The 21686-nt window shown below is 37.4% G+C and overlaps 2 long non-coding RNA genes across 2 annotated transcripts; one reads left to right on the top strand and one right to left on the bottom strand.

Moving 5' to 3' along the window:
- Positions 1-16631: 16631 nt before the first annotated feature.
- LOC128199921 (uncharacterized) lies at positions 16632-18075 on the top strand. The gene is made up of 2 exons (XR_008252452.1): positions 16632-16676; positions 17844-18075. It is a non-coding gene; the product is annotated as an uncharacterized LOC128199921 (long non-coding RNA).
- A 747-nt stretch (positions 18076-18822) lies between these two features.
- Positions 18823-20115, bottom strand: LOC128198055 (uncharacterized). The gene is made up of 2 exons (XR_008250795.1): positions 19389-20115; positions 18823-19039 (listed from the first exon to the last, which is right to left on the bottom strand). It is a non-coding gene; the product is annotated as an uncharacterized LOC128198055 (long non-coding RNA).
- Positions 20116-21686: the final 1571 nt, after the last annotated feature.

Here is a 21686-nt window from a genome sequence, read left to right as displayed (position 1 = left end):
GGTATGTCACTTCAGCTTCGCGACTTAAAATTGGTTTCCGTTAAAACCATTCAAAGTCACATATCGCCTGACTTTTACATCTATTTGCTATTCAGTTTTTAACCGACTTCCAAAAAGGAGGAGGTTCTACGTTCGGCTGTATGTATGTTTTTTTTTTTTTTTTTTTTTTTTTTTTTTTATGTATGTCCAGCGATAATTCCGTCATTTGTAGACCGATTTTGAAAATTCTTTTTTTGTTGTGAAGGGTTTGATTCCAGGGTGGTCCCATTTTTTTCATGTCAGGATCTGATGATGGCATCCTGGAGAAATCGAGGGGAACTTTTGAAAATCGTAGAGACGGCTAGTGCGTTTGTTAGTGTTTCCATAAGGTATTTTAAACCACTACAATTTTATCAAGGTCTGGAGTTGGTCTGATGATGGAGCCGATACACAGACGATGGAACTCGTCCACGATTTACAGCAGGTACCTTTTGTTTGGGCTTAATTTATTTGTATTGATGAGAACTTTCCACCTAGATGGGTTGTGACTGTATTAAGGGTCTGATGATGAAGACGAAGGACAGTGAAGAGAACTCCTCGACGGTTCACAGTAGCTACCTTGTGTTTGGACTTGATACATTTGTATTGATGAGAACTTTCCACCTACATGGGTTGTGACTGTATTAGGGGTCTGGTGAAGAAAACGAAGGATAGTTAAGGGAACTCCTCGACGATTCACAGTAGCTACCTTGTGTTTTGACTTGATAATATTGTATTGATGAGAACTTTCCACCTGGATAGGTTATGACTGTATTAGAGGTCTGGTGATGAAGATGAAGGAGAGTTAAGGGAACTCCTCGACGGTTCACAGTAGCTACCTTGTGTTTGGACTTGATAAATTTTATATTGATGAGAACTTTCCACCCATATGGATTGTGACTGCATAGGGGGTCTGGTGATGAAGACGGAGGTCAGTCAGTGCACACTCAGTAGGTGTGCTAACACTAAAAATTAAAAAATAAAAATTTTAATAAAAAAAATTCAACCGACTTCCAACTCAAAAATTAACCTAAACTAAAAAGCAAAAAATAACATCTTACCTATGTGCTACCTTCTGATCAGTTTGAAGGCGGTGCCAATCCAGTGTCATGTTTTAATTAAAGCTGTTTCTGAAAGAACCACAGAAATTGTGTAATTTAAACGGCTTGAATTAAAACATCACTGGCTTGGCACCGCCTTCAAACTGATCAGAAGGTAGCACATAGGTAAGATGTTATTTTTTGCTTTTTAGTTTAGGTTAATTTTTGAGTTGGAAGTCGGTTGAATTTTTTTTATTAAAATTTTTTTAATAGGCGATTCGACTGAATATAGTTATCCATGCAAATGCATGTTTTATACATCTAATATATTCTTGTTTCAACTAAGCAAATAGGAGGATCGTTCCTCCTATTTGCTTCGTTAGTGAAATGGACGAGGAATGAACCTAATTTTCATTATTATTCGATCTGTTCAATCTATTCTGTAGCATAATAGAAAGCTTTTTATTTTACCAAAGTGTGTACCTACCTTTGTTTCCGAACGAAGTACATGAGAATTAATCTACTTATTTGAAGTCAGTTAAATCTGAATCTGAAGCTCACTTTTAAATATAGAACTTTTACTCATAAAGGACGTAAAATACGCAGCTTCTGAATTTCTTTAAAGTGAAGTGCACCTTACTACTGTTGTTTAAAGATAAGTTTCACTTTAAAGTTGTTTAAAGTAACACTTTACTTTAAAGAAGTTTGAGGTTTAAATCCTAATCTATGTACTTATATACATTGATTTACTCTTGCTTTTAAAGTTTTAATGCTCTGTGGCTGTTAGTATGTTTGTCCGTCGGTCAGTCATCCTTTTGTAAATAGGATATTTAATTAGATACCTACCTATTACAACAAATAAACAGTTAAAATGTGGGTACACAGCTGGAATATGAATTCACAATTGAAAGTTCTTCGAAAGCTCGTTAGGATTAAGATACGGCGGCACATTCTTTGAGTGCCAAATATAAGCAAAAAACCGCGTCCCCTCGCCTGTAGCGGAAGCGTCGAGACATCCGCCAAATTAGTAACAGCCGCCTTATAAACGATACCCTGCTCTCGGCAACGCTGAACGCTACAAATATCCAATTAGTAAGAGCAAACGACACTTTTTCACTTTTTTTTTCTTGCATTTCTATACAAACTAATATGAGAAACATGTTCGCTTGTTCCTTACTAGCACCTACTTATGGATCTTGCTTCACACACTGATCTATATCATATTAGTATACTCAGTATACTGTGTAATGAAGCAAGGAATAGGTGTGTCACCTTGTACTCATCATTATCAACCCAAATTCGGCTCACTGCTGAGCTCAAGTCTCCTCTCAGAATGAAAAGTTGGCGGTGCATGCCCCGGGCCGGATTCGTACCCACACCCTCCGGAATCGGAGGCAGAGGTCATATCCACTGGGCTATCACAGCTCTACCTTGTACTCACGCGAATAATTATTACTTATGGTTGCGACTGTTTGTCCTGGCATATCTGTAACGGCCGGGCCGATTGTGATGGTACTTTCACTATAAGACAGCTGATGTTATGAGGAGTTACATCGGCTATGTTTTATCCCTGTATTCCCATCTGAATGGGAAATATACAAAAAAGTCATTAAACATAAAAAGAGATCCGTTTTTTGGAAAAAAAAAATACATTGTAGAAGAAAAAACTAAAGTTTCATCTAGCTTCTATTAACTATTTATAAATAATTAAATAGTTGATTGATTGTCGTATTACCAAGTGGGTATAAAATCATCGCTTAAGTAATTTTTTAGCACATGGTAGGATTTTTTGTATTTTGTACAAAAATCAATATAACTTGAAAACCGTAAAGGTTTGGCTAACATATACTATAATTATATATTGCGTTAGTTTAGTAGGCCTTGATATCAGTTATCACCCTGTAGAGTATGTCGTAGTATTTACGGGACACCCTGTATATTGGCGGACCAAGCAAATAGCCCACCTGATTGTAGTTGAGTGGAAACACATCGCCTATAAGGCTATATTTATTTATTTATTTATTTATTTATTTATTTATTTATTTATTATATATCCTTAGTATGCTTACAGCTAAGCCAAAACGCATACAAAGTACAGACTTACAATATACCAATATAACAGATAAACAAATTACAATACACTATACAATACAAACACATAAATTGCATATTTCTATAAAATTAAAATTAAAATTCACAGCTGTTTACAATATCAATAGGCTATAACATTACAAATAGAGTAACACCTAGTTACCATAGCGTGAAAGGAACACGACCCACAAAAAAGTCTCATGTATTTACCTGAAATGACCCCGGCAAACCTTTTTCAGACGGAAACGAAATGCTATGGGCAGAAAAAAGTATGGTAGTAGGTACTTTCTTGGTCAATAACCTAGTACTTTTCTGTGACAGAAAGCTCTACTATAACTGAACTTTGACCTACTTCATCGATCAAAAAAAGCAAAGTTATCTTCATTAAAAGATTCTGAAGCATTTTTAGGGTTACGAACGTACGTACGTACAAAAACGGAACGGAACTCTAATCTATACTAATAATACTAAGTCTTTAGATGCCTTGTACCTATATACAGTAGTCGTTTATACTCGTACTTTATACTGACCTTAATTATTTACTAATGTAATGATTGCATAAAATTTTATAATACAAAAAACACTTGAAACTGGTATGCGTTTATCGACAGATAAAGGGAAAAACGTGGAATGTTATCTTTGTCGCTGCCACCAGCCATTCTGTCGCTCGCTAGCGCAAAATACGTAATGCAGTCCGCATGATTCCTATTTGCTTGACAATAAGCAACATATTTGAATAAATTTATTTGTTAGTAGTACGTGTTCCCGGTCGTGTATGCCTCAGCTATAAATAGTGATGAGTGAGTTAGCTTTCATGTGATTATAATAATGTAGTCGATTCAATGTTCGAAAGTTAGACAACTTATACAGCATGAGGGCAATAGCCGCAAAATAAAATTTAACATACACAAAATTCGGATAATAAAGTAAAATAGGTACCGACTTCCTCATATAACCTATGTCAACCACCCAAAGACGTCTTTGACAGCTCCTAATGTAATTAAATGCTTCAAACGATTAAATGCCGTGGGCCATGCCAAAGATTGAGATTTAGGTAAGTACAGTGCTGACATATAGGTGTCAAAGGCTGACATAAAATAAGCAAACATAGATACAAACATAATTCTGCTCTAAACACAATCAATCCTTCTTTAGGAGACTGATCGGTAAATAGAGAACATCAAGAATGACAATGGATGCAAGCAAAAGATTGCAAATTTTTTCAATCGTGTCACGATTCCTTCCCGTTTTTTCCTTGACTTCTTAATTACCAATTTTAAATAATAATAGTTTGGGGGTAAAAGTCGGCTTAGGGATAGATTAGAGGTAGGGAAGAAGTAAGTTTACATAAGTCAAAGACCGTTCCCGCTAGTATTATGTTCTTAAAATGTATAATTATTAATTTATTATATGTCTACTAGCAGACGCCCGCAACTTCGTCCCGCGTGGAATTCAGTTTTTTAACAAATCCCGCTGGAATCATAGATTTTTCCGGGATAAAAAGTAACCTATGTGTTAATCCAGAGTAAAATCTATTTCCATTCCAAATATCAGCCAAATCGGTTCTGTAGTAGCGGCGTTAAAGAGTAACAAACATCCAAACAAACATACATCCATACAAACTTTCGCGTTTATAATATTAGTAGGATATGTACCTATATGTACCCTACCTACTATAATTTCCTAACTCAAAATATAACCACTGATCAATATTACTTAGAACTAAATGTATTTGATTTCCAAGTCAACCTCGAACATCACTAGATAATTATAAGTACTCGTAGGATTACATAGGTTATTCCTGCGTTAACGCAGCCGAGGTGGCGTGATGTATGACTAAGTTTGTACGTATAATAAGCAACAGAGAACTCAATACCTACTTGACTAATAGTACAGTATTATGTATTCCTACCTATACCTAATAAAGATTGTACGTAAATGTTCTAAGGCGAAAGAGTTTTTAAAATCTGTTCAGTAGATTCAGAGATTACCCCTTCAATACCAAAAACTTTACATTTTATATTATAAATAGATAGTTAAGCGGTATTAACTTACTAGTACTACCATATAAAATGTCATTGAGTCGGGTGTTGGTCGACCCCCCACTAGGTGGATCGAGGACATCAAGCGGGTTGCAAGGAGCCGCTGGATGCTGACGGCTGAACCGATCAAGATGAATTTTGGTATGATCGTAAATTGGACCTTGGAGCAAAACATAGGATACATTTTGACCCTAAAATAAAAATAGAAGGGGTGAAATAGGGGTTGAAAGTTTGTATGGAAAGTCCTTAATTTTTAGAGTTACTCTTTTAATTGTTTATCCTACTAATATTATAAACGCGAAAATTTGTATGGATGTTTGTTACTCTTAAACGCCGAAACTACTAAACCGATTTAGTTGATATTTGGAATGGAAATAGATATTACTCTGGTTTAACACATAAGTTACTTTTTATCCCGGTCCCGGTACTTAAAAGTCCATGGTTCCCGAGGGATTTGTAAAAAACTAAATTTCACGCGGACGAAGTCGCAGGCGTCTGCTAGTACTTACTAATGCTATAAGTGCACAGGTATACACGTATACAGTCTATTGACTATTGTCTATTCCATCGCACACAACGTCTCTACGAGTTTGATGAGCCTGGTGCTGAATCTTAAACTGGAAAAACGAGTTGTTTGTTAACGGGCAATCTTATTTTATTACTGGTCATTATAGAATATAGATATATCCGTCTAACGGGTTTTTCTAGTAGCATTTTTCTTATAATTTTATACATGTCTAATGTGTATGGTAGGTAGGTAGGTAATAAAAATATCAATATGAAAATTTTACGCAGTTAGACGGTAGAGATTTGATAACGACAGCTCGAACTTAAAAAAAAAACTTAGTTAAACCCATAGATTTACGATTCGGTACAAGTACATTATAATTCTATGGTTAAACCACAGAAAACAAATCTATGTACGTTAAACCAAGGTTAACTGTGGACGTTGTTCTAGTAAATATAATATTTTAATAAGAAGAGCCGTGATAACCCAGTGGATATGACCTCTGCCTCCGATTCTGGAGGGTGTGGGTTCGAATCCGATCGGGGGCATGCACCTCCAACTTTTCATTGCATTTTAAGAAATTAAATATCACGTGTCTCAAACGGTGAAGGACAACATCGCGAGGAGACCTTCATACCTGAGAATTTTCTTAATTCTCTGCGTGTGTGAAGTCTGCCAATCCGCATTGGCTAGCGTGGTGGACTATTGGCCTAACCCCTCTCATTCTGAGAGGAGACCCGAGCTCCGCAGTGAGCCGTATATGGGTTAATAACGACGATTAAGGCTTAGGTTTACTTATCCATGTAGGTGACGTACTAAATAAAATATTCTTGATTCTTGAGAAATCGTCTGATAAAACATGTGAGATTTTTGGTTTTCATAAATAAAAGCCAATTTCCTATTCCATATCTACATCATTAAAATCTATCCTGTAGTTTTTGCGTAGTAGCAATCATATGTTTTCTGTGAATAGGCCTTACAAGCTTTCGCATTTATAATATACTAGCGGACGCCCGCGACTTCGTCCGCGTAAATTTCGATGTCAACTTTACTACTACCCCTATCCTACCCTACCCCTACCCTACCCTACCCCTACCCCTACCCTACCACTACCCCAACCCTACCCTACCCAACCCCTACATCTACCCTACCCCTACCCCCACCCTACCCCTACCCTACCCCAAACCTACCCCTACCTTACCTACACCCTACCTCCATCCTACCCCTACCCCCATCCTACCCCTACCCTCCCCGTACCCTATCCCTTTCCTACCCCTATCCCACCCGTACCCCTATCTCACGCCTATCCTACCCGTACCTCTACCCTACCACTACCCTACCTCTACCCCTACCCTACCACTACCCTAAACCCGGCCCTCAACCTACCCTACCCCTACACTACCCCTACGCTTCACTACCCGTACCCGTACCCTACCCTGTAACTTTTCTATCTTACTCCTACCCTTAGCAAAATCGGTCCAGTCCTTCGAGAGTGGTGGTATGACCAAGAGAAATAGAGACTTCTATGCTAATAATATAAAGAGGTAAAGTTCGTGTGGTTGTAGGAGATAATCTCTGGATCTACTGGACCGATTTGGAATATTGTTTTACCAATAGAAAGCTACGTTATTTGCAAGTGTCATAGGCTATGTTTGATCCCCATATTCACACGGGAACGGGAACTACGTAAATGAAAGCACCGGGCGTCATATTGCGGAATTTCTGCGTTTTTTAGAAATTTTGTATTATCTCCGAAACTATTTAAGTAACTAACATACTGTAAAGGGCAAATCTTATCTCCATAATATTCTTTTGATTATTAAATAATTTATTTTAATAAGGATTAAAGTTTAGTTGTATAAATAATGACGTAAACCTAAGTATATAAAATTAATAATTTTTAAAACACAAAAGGTACTATATCTGCTAATATATAGAAGATAGATATATAGTGTCGCGAACTTTTTTGTAGAACTTTTAAAGATACATAAAGTCTCCATACATTAATTTCAATTTTACACAATAGTTAAGGCAGCGCATGCGAATAAGTCTGTTTAAGAGGATTTTCAGTCCGACCTGTATGACAAAAACTGTGATAACTCGGCTAATATATATGATACAAATATAAAATATAGCCTATAGCACTCCCCGATAATGTAGCATTCTACTGGTGAAAGAATTTTTAAAATCGGACCAGTAGTTCCGAAGATTACCCCATTTAAAAAATGTGACAAACTTACAAACTTACAAACTTTACCTCTTTATAATATTAGTATAGATATAGAAGTATAGATATAGATATAGATTAGTATAGACTAGCGGACGCCCGCGACTTCGTCCGCGTGAAACTCGATGTAAACTTTCAACTACCCCTATCCTACCCGTACCCCTACTCCTACCCTACCCATACCCATACCCTACCCATACCCATACCCTACCCTATTTTTAAATTAAAGAATGGTTGTTGTGCCTCACTCGGCATAGATAGGTATAGTGTTTCGCCGATTTTTTTGTAGATATCTATAAGATCTATAATTAATTAGAACATTTTATGGTTCTATCTTTTATAATTATGGCAGCGTACGCAAAATAAGTAACTTTTCTGGTTGATTTTTTACACCTTGTGTCCAAAAAACCCAAATATCCTACGGAACCCTATTTTTTTCCTAAATATAATTTAGCCTATGTCACTTGTGGATAATGTAGCTTTTTAAAAGAATTTTTAAAATCGGTCCAGCCTATTCATTACAAACAAACAAACAAACATACAAAGTTTTCCTCTTTATAATATTAGTATAGACATATTAGCATAGGATAACCAATCAGAAACTATACAATTACCTACGAACTTACGAAGCTACACAATTACGCAGAGTATTGTCCTGTAGGAGAACCGTTGGTACAAATTACAAACATAACAAACTACAAAGCTGCAACGGAACGGGGTCAGTATACGTACGACAGTCTACAATATGCATATTCCTGCACTCCTATAAACAGCACAAACAATCTGTCCATGCGATTGTGAACACTGAACAGATGTCCCGCCTTGTTCACAAGCGTATTTACCGCACGCGAACAGTAACACAGTAGCTGTTCCCGGCTTTGTGTAGCTATCGGATTAATTCTGTAATCTGGTAGCGTGTTCTGGGCTTTTTATACTTTTTAAGATTTTTGGTTAATCTTTTTTTTTTTTTAATCCTTCCTTTTATCATACGTGATAGATTGTGTAAGACTCCGGGCATCTTTTTACCTTTTTAGGGGAACGAGATAGATCCCCGACACGTACCGATCACTTCAGAGTTCAGAGTTACGTATATTTTATGGAGCTGAGATAGATCCCAGATACGTACCGATCACCTCAGAGTTACGTATGTTTTATGGAGCTGAGATAGATCCCAGATACGTACCGATCACCTCAGAGTTACGTACACGTACGTTTTATAAATATATACCTACTTATTTTTTTTATATAAGTATACGAAACAACTTTAATACTATCGTACCTGGTGAAAATCATGAGGTTTTAGTTGTATCGCAATTGGCTAGAAGCGTATTCACTCTTGTCTCGAAGGTGAATAAATCATCGTGCCTCCAGGAAATACAGATTCAGGAAGGGCTTTCTAAATCATAGTTGCTATATTTAGAAATTAAATACTTAACCTATAAATTTTATAACAGTGACGGAAAACAACGCGAGGAACCTGCAAGCCTGAATTTTGAAAGTCATCTATAAAATGTTTCTCGACTCAAAGCCTCAAAAGATTGTGAAAACTACCCTTGGTCAGTCACGGCCACTCTTTTCTGAGAATGAAACATAATGATTGATTGTCAAGAAAGAAAATGATTTCTTTGTCAAGTAAATAATAGTCGTGAGAAATGTCATCATCAAGTAATCAAGATTATGACTTTTCATATTGGATTACAATTTAGAATCATTGTCAGTCGCGTACGACATTTTAACAAGCTTTTATCGTATCCCTAGGCGATGCGATGAGCACAAATACTCAAAATAAAGATTACAAATAACAGATTTACAATGTTTTTTTTGTTTATACTGAAGATAGCCTTCTAATTACTGATAATTTAGTACCGTTTTGGAACAATATCTTAGCGTAAATTGTCGCTGCAATTTATCTACATCATCCTCATTATCAACCTATATTCGGCTCACTGCTGAGCTCGCGTCTCCTCTCAGAATAAGAGGGGTTAGGCCAATAGTCCACCACGTTGACCCAATGCGGATTGGCAGACTTCGCAAACGCAGATAATTGAGAAAATTCTCTGGTATGCAGGTTTCCTCAAGATGTTTTTTTTTAAATTTCTTAAAATGCGCACAATTGAAAAGTTGGAGGTGCATTCGAATCCACACCCTAAGGAATCGGAGGCAGAGGTCATATTCATATCCACTGAGCTATTACGGCTCTTAATCTATCTGCATAATCTCTTAGTAAGCAGAGTAGGTAGGTAACAGAACAGGGCGCCTGTAGGGTTGCGATCGGCACGTGCGTTGTAAATGCCCTGTTTACTTGGTTACTCGATATTTGCCCACAACGACCCAAGCGCGCTTAACGGCTGAGTCTCATCTGTCATGATTCACTGGGTCTTGGAAATGCGTGACAAACCCGCTCTCCGATAAGCCGACGCAAACAGAATCCTACGCGAGGCGAGGTAAATGCAGGCGGTCCTGTCCTTTGTGGTTACGCGGCGTGAGTACATGACTCAATAAGGGCAACCGTACACAAGTTTCCAAGGCCCCCGTGGCGCAATGGTAAGCGCGGTGGAATTACAAGACGGAGATCCTGGGTTCGATCCCCGGCTGGGCCGATTGAGGTTTTCTTAATTGTCTGGTCTGGCTGATGAGAGGCTTCGGCCGTGGCTAGTTACCACCCTACCGACAAAGACGTACCGCCAAGCGATTTAGAGTTCCGGTACGATGTCGTGTAGAAACCGAAAGGGGTGTGGATTTTCATCCTCCTCTTAACAAGTTAGCCCGCTTCCAACTTCACTTACATTCAATTGCATCGTCACTTACATTCAATTGCATCGTCACTTACCATCAGGTGAGATTGCAGTCAAGGGCTAACTTGTAAAGAATAAAACAAAAAAAGAGAGATTTTGCTGGTATTCCTCTCGCACCCACTTCGACGGTAAGTATGTATATATAATTTATTTTTTCACTTTTAATTTTTAACCCCAGCATATTTGTTTCACACACATTACAGTAATCTGCATACATGCAGCTTCACGCGAAGTCGTGTGATATGGCAGTTCATCATCATCATCATCATATCAGCCGATGGACGACCACTGCAGGACATAGGCCTTTTGTAGGGACTTCCAAACATCAGGATACTGAGCCACCTGCATCCAGCGAATCCTTGCGACTCGCTTGATGTCGTCAGCACACCTGGTGGGGGTCGGTCAACACTGCGTTTACTAGTGCGGGGTCGCCGTTCCAGCACTTTGGGACCCCAACGTCCATCGGCTCTTCGAACTATGTGCCCCGCCTATTGCCACTTCAGCTCCGCAACTTCTACTTTGGTTCTTCTGCGGATCTACACCTAACATAGCTCGTTCAATCGCCCGCTGTGTGACTCTGAGCCTTCTTATGAGGCCCATATAGTCAGCGTCCTAGTCTCGGAACCATAGGTCATCACTAGCAAGACGCATTGTTCTTTGTAGATGGACCAACAAAATATGGCAGTTAACGTGTCAATATGTAGCGCGTAGCCGGCTTAAGCCGCCTACCAAGATACATGCAGCTTCACGCGAAGTCGCGTGATATGGCAGTTAACGTGTCAAAATGTAGCGCGTAGCCGGCCTAAGACGCCGCGCCGAGCCACAGAGCCAGACTCTACGGCGCGGTGCGCCAACGCCACGCCACTCGCCAGACCGTTCGGCGCCTGCGCACAAAGGACCCATTGTGCGCCCGCCGTCGCTCGCCCGATCCCTAAACCTTTTTCTAAAAATTCCTGATTCCAGAATGACATCGAACAATGGGTTTCCGTCCTTTTATTGGCACCTTATTTTTTGTGAACACTCTTAAATGGACCTGCCCGAGTTACAATAAAATCTCAACCTGTTCCGATGCTGGCGCGGTAGACATTTTGTATTATTTTTGAATGCTGTCCACTTTAAACAATGACCTACTCATTGCATATTAAAAAAACGCCTTTGATATTGATTTTGAAAAGAACGTCTACAAAAACTTGTTTAACGTAAGCTCTTAGGTTCATTAACAGTTTTGGTGCCATTAAGTGTATTAACAATGCTTACGGAACTGAAAGTAAATTGCATTTTTCAATGTTCTACTGACAATAAAAGCCTTAATTTGTTTAATTAAAAATAACAATTAATTGTTTTTGATTATTTCAATAATTGAAATAACCAGAACTAACATAGTAGGTTACAATTAATGGCGTCGCGTCGTTAGTCTACTATTACCTAAATTGTTAAATTGGCTGACAAATACCTATTCTCCCACTTGCCATCAGATCTGGACCAATTAAGAAAACCTCAATCGGCCTGGTCGGGGATCGAACCCAGGACCTCCGTCTTGTAAAACCACCGCGCAAACCACTGCGTCACGGAGACTGTCATATAGTTCATAGGCCGTCAAGGCGAGTACCTAGTTAAAGTTATAGACTGCGAAGCTTTAGGTACTATACCTGTTAAGTATAGTATACCTGTTATTTAGTTAATAAAAGATAAAGTGTAAAAACTATAATCCGACTACGTAAAGGGGTCTAAATGGAACGAAACAAGAAAATATTCCAGAGTCAAATAGAGAAATGCATAGGAACAAAAATGGTCATGGTAGAGCCGTGGTCGTATCCTACATTCTGACATGAAACGACTGGACCGCGCGAACTTTACGATCGCATTTTTTAAATACCATTTCATACAATATGATTAAAATACGTATTTGTATTGTGCTCGCCAAGACCACACTGTGCCAAGACCTTTCTTTGATACCAAACACATAGTGATTATCTCGGTTTAATTTTTATCGAGGTTAGAATATGAAGTTTAAATTCCGTCATATATTTTTTTCCCCTACGTCTCAATTTCTATTATTACAAATGTTTTGACACCTTATTTATTAAAATCGGTTCAGTAGTTTAGACTGCCAAAATTGTCCTTCCTATTGGCTTCGCCGTAGTCGGCTAAAAAGAAGTCTTTGATACGATTTGATTCTATTACCATGATAGACTTTCAACTAAACGGATGGCCTTGTGAATTCGGATATTATGGCGTACGTAAAAGGCAGTTAGGTAGGTACCTGCGTGAGGCAAGCTCGAAGCAAGTTCCGCGAGGCGCGGGCAGACGCCCACGGTCGGGCCAGGCGCGGCCAAACTGGTTCCCTCTCACCATCGCACCACCGAAACTTGTCGCTTGACCCAAACTTGCGTGGAAAATCCACGCAACTACTGCTGGCCTATTCACTAACTTCTTATTATAGTGTTAATGAGTATATAAATGATAAAAATACGACTGTGTGCTTAAAATGCTGGTAAACAAAAAAAATAAACCTTGGCTGAGTTTGTTGTGGGCTCTTCTCGGACCAAGGCGGGTTTGAAACCCTCGTAACTTTAATTTTAAGTTTTCGACTATTATTACCACCATTAGATTAAATTAAATTATGACATAAACTTGACCTTTCAAAAGTGCTTGTAAACTAAGCCTAATTGAAATAAATGAATTTAGAATTTGAATATGGTCTATTTTATCATCATTATCAACCCTTATTCGGCTCACTGCTGAGCTCGAGTCTCCTCTCAGAATGAGAGGGATTAGGCCCATAGTTCACCACACTGGCCCAATATGGATTGGCAGACTTCACACACGCAGATAATTAAGAATATTCTCTGGTATGCAGATCTATAGTACCTACAAAAATATGTATAGGAGGTACCGGATACCTACTTTATGATTAGTAGCAAGTTTTTATATAAGTATTGATGTTATACAAGGTATAGACCAAGTACACATGCAAAAGCAAAAATTATCTGGAGGTTCTCTATAGACTTTTGTAGATAAAGGAGATGGTCCAAAATTGTATGGAGCCCAGGATCAGTTATTGTACCCTGCCGGAAATAAAGGAAAATATTATTTTAACTATTTTTGATTATACAAATCTACGAATTTACTTTATTTCTTTCGAAATAATATGCATTCTCTCCCAAGAAATGTAACACTAATATGGGCGGATTGATGACGTTTTCAATGCAGTAGTCGATTGGACGTTTGTTGTCAATTGTCATGTCATAGTTGCTTTATGCGCGCCATCTTTATATAACTCAAAAAATTGGGTTTTAATTTTATATATTACTTTTATATAATAAGATTTATTCACTTATTTAGATTTTAATAAAATTCTCGTTTTTTTTAAATTTTAATGATACGGGATACAAGAGTGGACCTGAAATGTACCATCTCCTTTATTTTCTCGTAGCCGAAGGTGATTTCTTGAGGTTATTAATAGGTAATACAGGTATAAATATAATCCAAAAACTCTTGATATTTTACCTAATTCCAATCATCGTAATGATTCATTGATCACTCAGGTATATCTAAAATAGCCTTCACAATCAGTGATGTCCTTCACACTTCAGTATATCTTATCTAATCGATAGCTAGGACTACTTTAGACAATAGGAATTCTAGATAAGCCTTGTTTACGTGTAGGTAGGTATTTCGTAAATGTATTATAAAAGGGTGACGCTAATGGGAGATGGAGATTCATGATTCACCATAAATAAATAAATAGCGTCTTTGGGAACGAGTTTCAATAAGAACGTTTCAATAGTTGAAATACGAATGACCCGTGACCCACGACGAATTCATTGTATATGGTTCCAGAAAATCGTCACGCATTTTTTTCAATTGCTAGATTTTTTATTCTTTACAAGTTATCCCAAGACTAAAATCTCACCTAATGGCAAGTGATATGCAATTTATAATGAAAAAGTGCCAACTTGTTAGGAGGAGGATGAAAATCCACACCCGTTTCGGTACACGACATCGTACCGGAACGCTAAAAACCTCAACCGGTCCAGTTGGGGATAGAACTCAGGACCTCCGTCTTGTAAATGCACCGCGCATTCTGCACCACGGAGGCCGTCTAAAAACTCTACGCAGTGGCGTAGCTTGCCTTGGAGGGGCCCTGTGTTAAAGTTACTTTGGGGGCCTAATAGACGAGCGGCAAATCCCGAAAATCTCTTTAGCAGTTGTTTTTTCAAGAAGCAACAAATTATGTGAGATTGTGGGTTAAATTTTATTAACTTTCACACTTAAGACCGGGGCCCCTGTAGTCCGGGGGGGGGCGTATCATTGATACGGCTGATACGGCGGTAGTTACGCCCCTGCTTCTAAGATTACTTCATGGCCTCGCGGGCAGTGGGCCCCTTCGAGCTGTAGACTCGTGGCATTTTGCCAGATCTGCCACCCTATAGTTTCGCCACAGGCGAATCTCTGGCGCAATTGTTAGTGTTGTTGTATTCAACAGAGAGGTCCTGGGTTCGATTACCAGCTTGGTCAGTTTAGGATACTATTATATTTTCCAAATTGGTTCAGGTCTGGTCTAGTGGTAGATAGGCCGCGGCCGTGGTCAATTACCACCTTACCGGCAAGGACGTACCGCCAAGTGATTTAGTGTTCCGGTACGATGGCGCGTAGAAAACGTCAGAGGTATGGATAAAATTAGCTTGTACCTCTTTCTGTAGTCCGCTTCCATTTTACACTGAGATCGCAGTCAAGGGTTAACTTGTCATAGATTAAAAAAGTATTGTTTGTATTGCATTGTATTATAGTGTTATATTTTATTTGTGAGTTATTAAGTTAGGTACCTACTACCTAGTCGCAGTGAGTAGGTATAACATTCGTCCGGCACTTGGAAAGTAGCCGAGTCATCAGAACTCTACGAGGCGGATGTAGATATGATATTACTACGTTGACATCATTCGAATAACACTGACGTAGGTACCTATAACACAATTTACTCAAACCCGTATGCACGATAACGTGGGAAAAATACCAATCGCACTACTAATATGATATGTCTACCTGCCTGCTTACACGTAGATTGGTGCACTATTTCACAAGGAACCCACAGTGTTTCTGATTTTTTTTTATGCTCCATCAGATCAGTTCCAGATTAAGGTAACTTGATGCCCTAAGCAATCTTCTCCTGTGGACCTCCCTATCCAAGTATTGTAATTACAAAGAATTAATTTTAAAAAATGACATCTACTCGTATGTACTCATATGTAGGTACAATATGTATGTTTTTATCTCCTGCCCTTATCCCATGCTAGATTTTAGATTATTCCAATAATCTGGTAATCCCCTAGGGCCTAGACGGTAGCATAATGTAAGCAATTGCTTAAATAGCTGTTAGGCCAATCCAGGACTAGATCAGATCATATAGGTAAAGTATAGTGAAACTATTCCAGGAAGTCCGCTTGGCTTTGTATGTAGTGGTAAGCTGACAGACCAAGCGTACTTAATATCCTTAAATTTAAAGGTTCCGTAACCAAATAATATAATGGATCCCTGGGTGGGTAGGGTACTTTCTAACTGAACATGCAGAAATGGCTCGTTTTTGGAAGTTATTTTTCTGTTCTTTGCGTTCTGTTTTTCTTTATGCAAGTTATATTCCTTTCTATACTCTTAAGTTCGTTTACTTATGCAATATTTGATGATGAATGAAATTTAAACCCTGACAAACAATCATAATAATATTAGATTTTGGGTAGCAAGTGTGAAGTGGAAGTGGCAACCCTAGCTGCACCTACCTACTTACCAAAAATAATAAGTATAGGTAATTACTAATTAGTATATTTATACAATGTCTAGACTGTCTGGAAATGAAAATGTGAAGGTAAACTTATAAAAGTAGTCCAGGTGAATGAAATCTTGTACGTAAACGGCCTAATTGTCTAACGCAAACGATTGAATTTGACAGTTGAAATCGTACGTTTTTACTTGTCAATCGGCTATTTCGGATTGTGTAAGCCAATGGAAAGCCATCGGTTGGGCATAGTTAGTTCATTACGATTAGATCGTTATTTTTATACGAAGAGTGAATGATTTGTTAAGATTTGACAGTTATTTGCGATTGTCTTCGAATTGTGTAAAGTTTTATGTTCATGGCTTATGTCAAAAACTTACGATGGGTCTTGAGTCACCCTTGATCGTAAAACGGACAAATTGTGGATGTCCTAAGTTCCAAAATAATAATTTATATTTTATTAAATATCTAAAATTAATATTTTTTTCCATTCTAAATCTCTCAATTCAGTCTCCCCGTCCACAGTTAGCATTTTTAGGACGAAACTTTGCGAAGTGTTTTGTTTGTAAACAATGAACTCTGTTAAAAAGAGTAATAAATAATATATTCTTTGCAATGAACCTATAAAGTCAAAACAAGGAAGTTAATTGAGTGCTATTAATCGATTTATATAGGATGCTGAGACTTGGACTCTGAGAGAAAGTGAGAAAAAGAATATACACGCTCTAGAAATGTGTTGAAGAAGAATGCTTGCATATCCTGGACACAGTCTCACTCCTCCAAGAACTGGGGATCAAACAGCATCTTTCTTCCAGCATCCAATGTCTTCTTACACACACTTTCTTTGGACGTACCAGAGAAAGAGACGATAAGTCCATAGAGCGACATAAACTCAATACCTACGATATTTAATACCATACCATGTTTTAGATTTCTGCGACATCTTGCATGTTGTTTTATCCAATGTGTTGGGATCTGTGTTCCAGGGCTTATGTGTGTGGTTTAGTTAAGTTTGCTGGTTATCAAGCAAAAAGGAATCGAATTTCGTTTTTAAAATTATGAATATGGCAAACGAACTCTTTCGTCATCGCTCGTAGGTACATTTACATTTTCCATTGGTGCATGCCCACCCTAGGAATCCTAGGATTCTGAGCTACCGAATAGGAATAGGAAATAATAGTAGATAAGCCAATGGGTGGGAGTAGAATAGGATAGGAATAGGGAATGAGTCAAGGCGAAGCTTGTCTGTCTGCTATATTATCTTAGTACACAAACTACACTTACATTGAGACTAAATGTTGATGTGTGTATTTTATAATATGCTCAATATTAACAATTTTGCTTTACAGGATATTTGGAATATGCCCTATAACTGCAGACTCCAATATTGCAAAAAGCACCTGCAATACAGTGGAATAACATATTGGTGTGCTGAAGAAGAGATGGCAAAGGCTTTTAGCTGATAGGACATTGTACTGATGACCCTGTTATCTGGTCAAATCATAAATGTGTGTGTATTATCAAAATATTTATATTTGATTTGGTCTTTGATATTTGAAAATAAAAGAATACTTACTTCGCTGAGTTTGTTTTTTGTAGTACTTTCCAAAACTAAAGCTTTCAGTTTAACATTTTACTATTAATATTTTTTTTTACCATTACAATAATTAAAAGTGTAGTTGTAAAAAATACATTTATAATACCTGTGTATGTTCACCCCCCTGCAGTTTCACCCACATAATTCCAGTTCCCGTGGGAAGGAATACATGGCCAATAATACTTAAATGTGGATTTTTATTGGTAAAATAATCTTCAACATTGGTTCAGTAGGTCCAGTGTTTACCCCTACAATCTTACAAACTGTATCTTTTATTACAATATCTTGACTACTAGTATTCTAAGAATTATGAAAATGACACCTCTGAGGGTGAAATAGGGGTTGGAAGTTTATAAAAAAAAAGATTTTTTTAAGTTTATTTATTATAATAATAATAAATACAGTAAACATAGACTTTCAGTTAGACATTTTTTAAACCCACACAGCTTAAAAATAATCAAATATATACTTCTCATCCAAACAGTCGGCCTGTACAGTACTTGCAGACACTGTTTTGATGATTAGTATATTTTCTTAAATCAGAAAAACAAGTCATCATCATGGATCAGTCATCAATCATGGATTCAGCCCTGCCCACTGTACTTGACAACATATTGGCCATACTTAAATGTTAAAGCATGTTTATTTTTAAATATGTTTTACCGTAAATAAATTATTACAGATGCTATCTTTCTAACAGCTAGCAGGATAGGTATAATGAAGTTACACACTAAATAATCAAATTTATTTTATAATTAACAAAAATGAGTAAGAATATAGATGGATGGCTGACATAGAGAGCTCCTGGAATTAGACACACACACACACACCACATAATTCTTAAGCTGGCTCAGCTAGTCAGTCTTGTTGTCAAAGCACTCATCTTCATGTCTCTGAGTCAATATCAGTGGTTCATCATAATGGTCTGTTCATAATAATCAATTTAGTCTGAAATTAAAAAAAAAATTAATATTTCATACTAAAAGTTAGATAGAATCTTTGAGGAAAACATTAGCAGTGGTGTCCTGGGTTTGATCCCTGGCTGGGCCGATTGAGGTTTTCACAATTGGTCTAGGTCTGGCTGGTGGGAGGCTTCGGCCAGTTACCACCTTACTGGCAAAGACCTACCACTAAGCGATTTAGCATTCCGGTACGATGCCATGTAGAAACCAAAAGGGGTGTGGATTGTCTTACTACTCCAAACAAGTTAGCCTGTTACCATCTTAGATTACATCATCACTTACCATCAGGTGAGATTGTAGTCAAGGGCTAACTTGTAAAGAATAAAAAAAAAAACCTGCTCCAATGTGGATTGGTAGTTATGGTGTTAATATACCACTATCAGATGTTAATGATAATTAATGTTCCGAAGGTCCTGTGTTTGATCCCCGGCTGGTCCAATTGAGACATACGGCCAAGCGATTTAGCATTCCGGTGTGATGACGTGTAGCAACTGAAAGGGTTGTGGATTTTCATTTTAACTTGTAAAGAATAAAAAATAAAATAAAACAGTAACATTTTGCTCTCAGTAGAGGATTTTGAATGGTATATCTAAATGCCTAGATAAACTAACTCTGCAAACCCATTGTAATTATGACACTGTTGTTGGCTGGTGAAGGAATAAAACACCCTAAAGAGCTAGAGAACTGTTCAAATCCTTTAATAATAAGTCTGTTTGTGAAGTCACTCATCACACACTTAGGTAAACCTATGTATATTAGTGCCGATTCATACGAGACTTAGAGATTAACACTGGGATAAAAATAACATGCGGACTTTTCTAAGAGACAGAGGAAATGCCCACCCTCTCCTTTTGCGCAGCTCGGATGTGCTAAATATTTCCCAACAAAGAAATTACTGCTATAACTAGTGGAGGGACATGTAGTAGACAAGCAGCGCGATCACTTATTAATCGGGCATTGTTGATTGTTCTTCAGTTGGCTAACTGTAAGTTAACCACTTGTAGTTACGCTAACCACCTTAGCCCTGCCTTGCCTGAGTTAAGCGTTGTTTTAATGAGAAACTTCTTAAGAAATGGACATCGACACAATTAGATAGAGGTAGTTTTCTTTTTTGTTTACTTTTATATTTTTGATTAACAAATAACAATAATGAAGTAAACTTTGCTCCTAAGATCACTATAATTTAGTAAAACTTTGCTCAATTTCTAAATTCTCTTTAAAATCTGAAAAATAAAAATTTTGTTTTGTTTTGTTAAATTATAATTTCTAATCCACAGGTTATTAATATGCTATGTTTCACCACAGACTAATAGGATAACCCGTTATTTTGACACTAGCCTACACAGACAACAGGGAGATTACCAAATAGTCCAAATAGCCCTTGGTTAAATTCGTTAATTGCGTTTTGTTACTCGAGTTGCATGTACCATTTTCTCACGCTATTTTCTTCAATAGTAGATATTTTTCGTGAAATTTAATGCTTCTTTAATGTTTTAAACAAAAGACATAAAACTTTGTTAAAATATATGCATTATTATGGAGTTTGACTTAAATTTGATAATATTATTAACGATAGTTTCACTATCGTTTTGCATAAACAATACGCAATCTTCATGAATGATTTCAGTTCATCGTTCACCATCCGGTCTTCATATAATGAACTAAATTAGACAATACCAATGTAAAGTTACGATTGATCGTTGATCGTAGCCGATCGTATGAACTTTACGATCAATGAACTCCGTTAGACAATTAGGCCCCAGTTGTAAATAAAGTGGCCGTGATACGTTCGAGCGACGTTAGCTAGGCGCCACCGGCTTGCACAACACGGACACGCTTTGCGTTCCATTTTACTGAAGCTATATTATATTAGGGCTCCTTGCTTATCCTAAGCAATTAATTTAAAAAAATCTATAATAGTTAGGTAATTAATGTTGGATAGAAGCAAACGTTACTTTGGGGAAGTTCATCATGATTATATAATGATTTATTTATTTTGCTATCATCATGCGACAACGTGACCCAGGTCCGACAAAATACTCTCTACGTACGTTTCACCCCAAATTCGGAGCATCCTCAGGAGATTTTGACTCTACAACGTGCAATTGCAAAGACTTTGCATAAAGGTAATTAATGGTTTCCCCCGTAACTTAGGAGATAAGTGATAACCCTACCAACGTTAACTTTTCAATCCACTTTTATTAGATGTCCTATGATTTGGATTTCGATCTTCTCCCCAAGCCCTTATCTCAAGTGAGGTTTTTTCAAATGTGCACAATTTTATTTTGTGGCGCCAGAATACATTATTAATAGTAGTACAAGTGGCGCCTAAACAATCAGTTTTGTGCTGGTTTGGGGCACGCTGATAACAAAGATTTTTGTAAAAATGCTGCTTTTTAGTTAGAAAAATATTATACACAATTTTCCAAAAAAGATATACGAGTATCTGTATAGTATTATATATTTTTTTCTTTTTTCATAATTTTATCGAAAAATCTACAACTATTTTTTCCATAAAGAAAGTACGAAATCAAAGTATAGTACAACAAGTATGATCCGCGGTTCATTTAACTCACGACCTTATAACCAATCAAGATAATGCGTAGTAGCTCTGGCATCTAGCATGAAGAAAC

The sequence above is a fragment of the Bicyclus anynana genome, chromosome 4 (assembly GCF_947172395.1).
Source record: "Bicyclus anynana chromosome 4, ilBicAnyn1.1, whole genome shotgun sequence".
NCBI lineage: Eukaryota > Metazoa > Arthropoda > Insecta > Lepidoptera > Nymphalidae > Bicyclus > Bicyclus anynana.
This window is presented reverse-complemented; position numbering and strand designations above follow the sequence as displayed.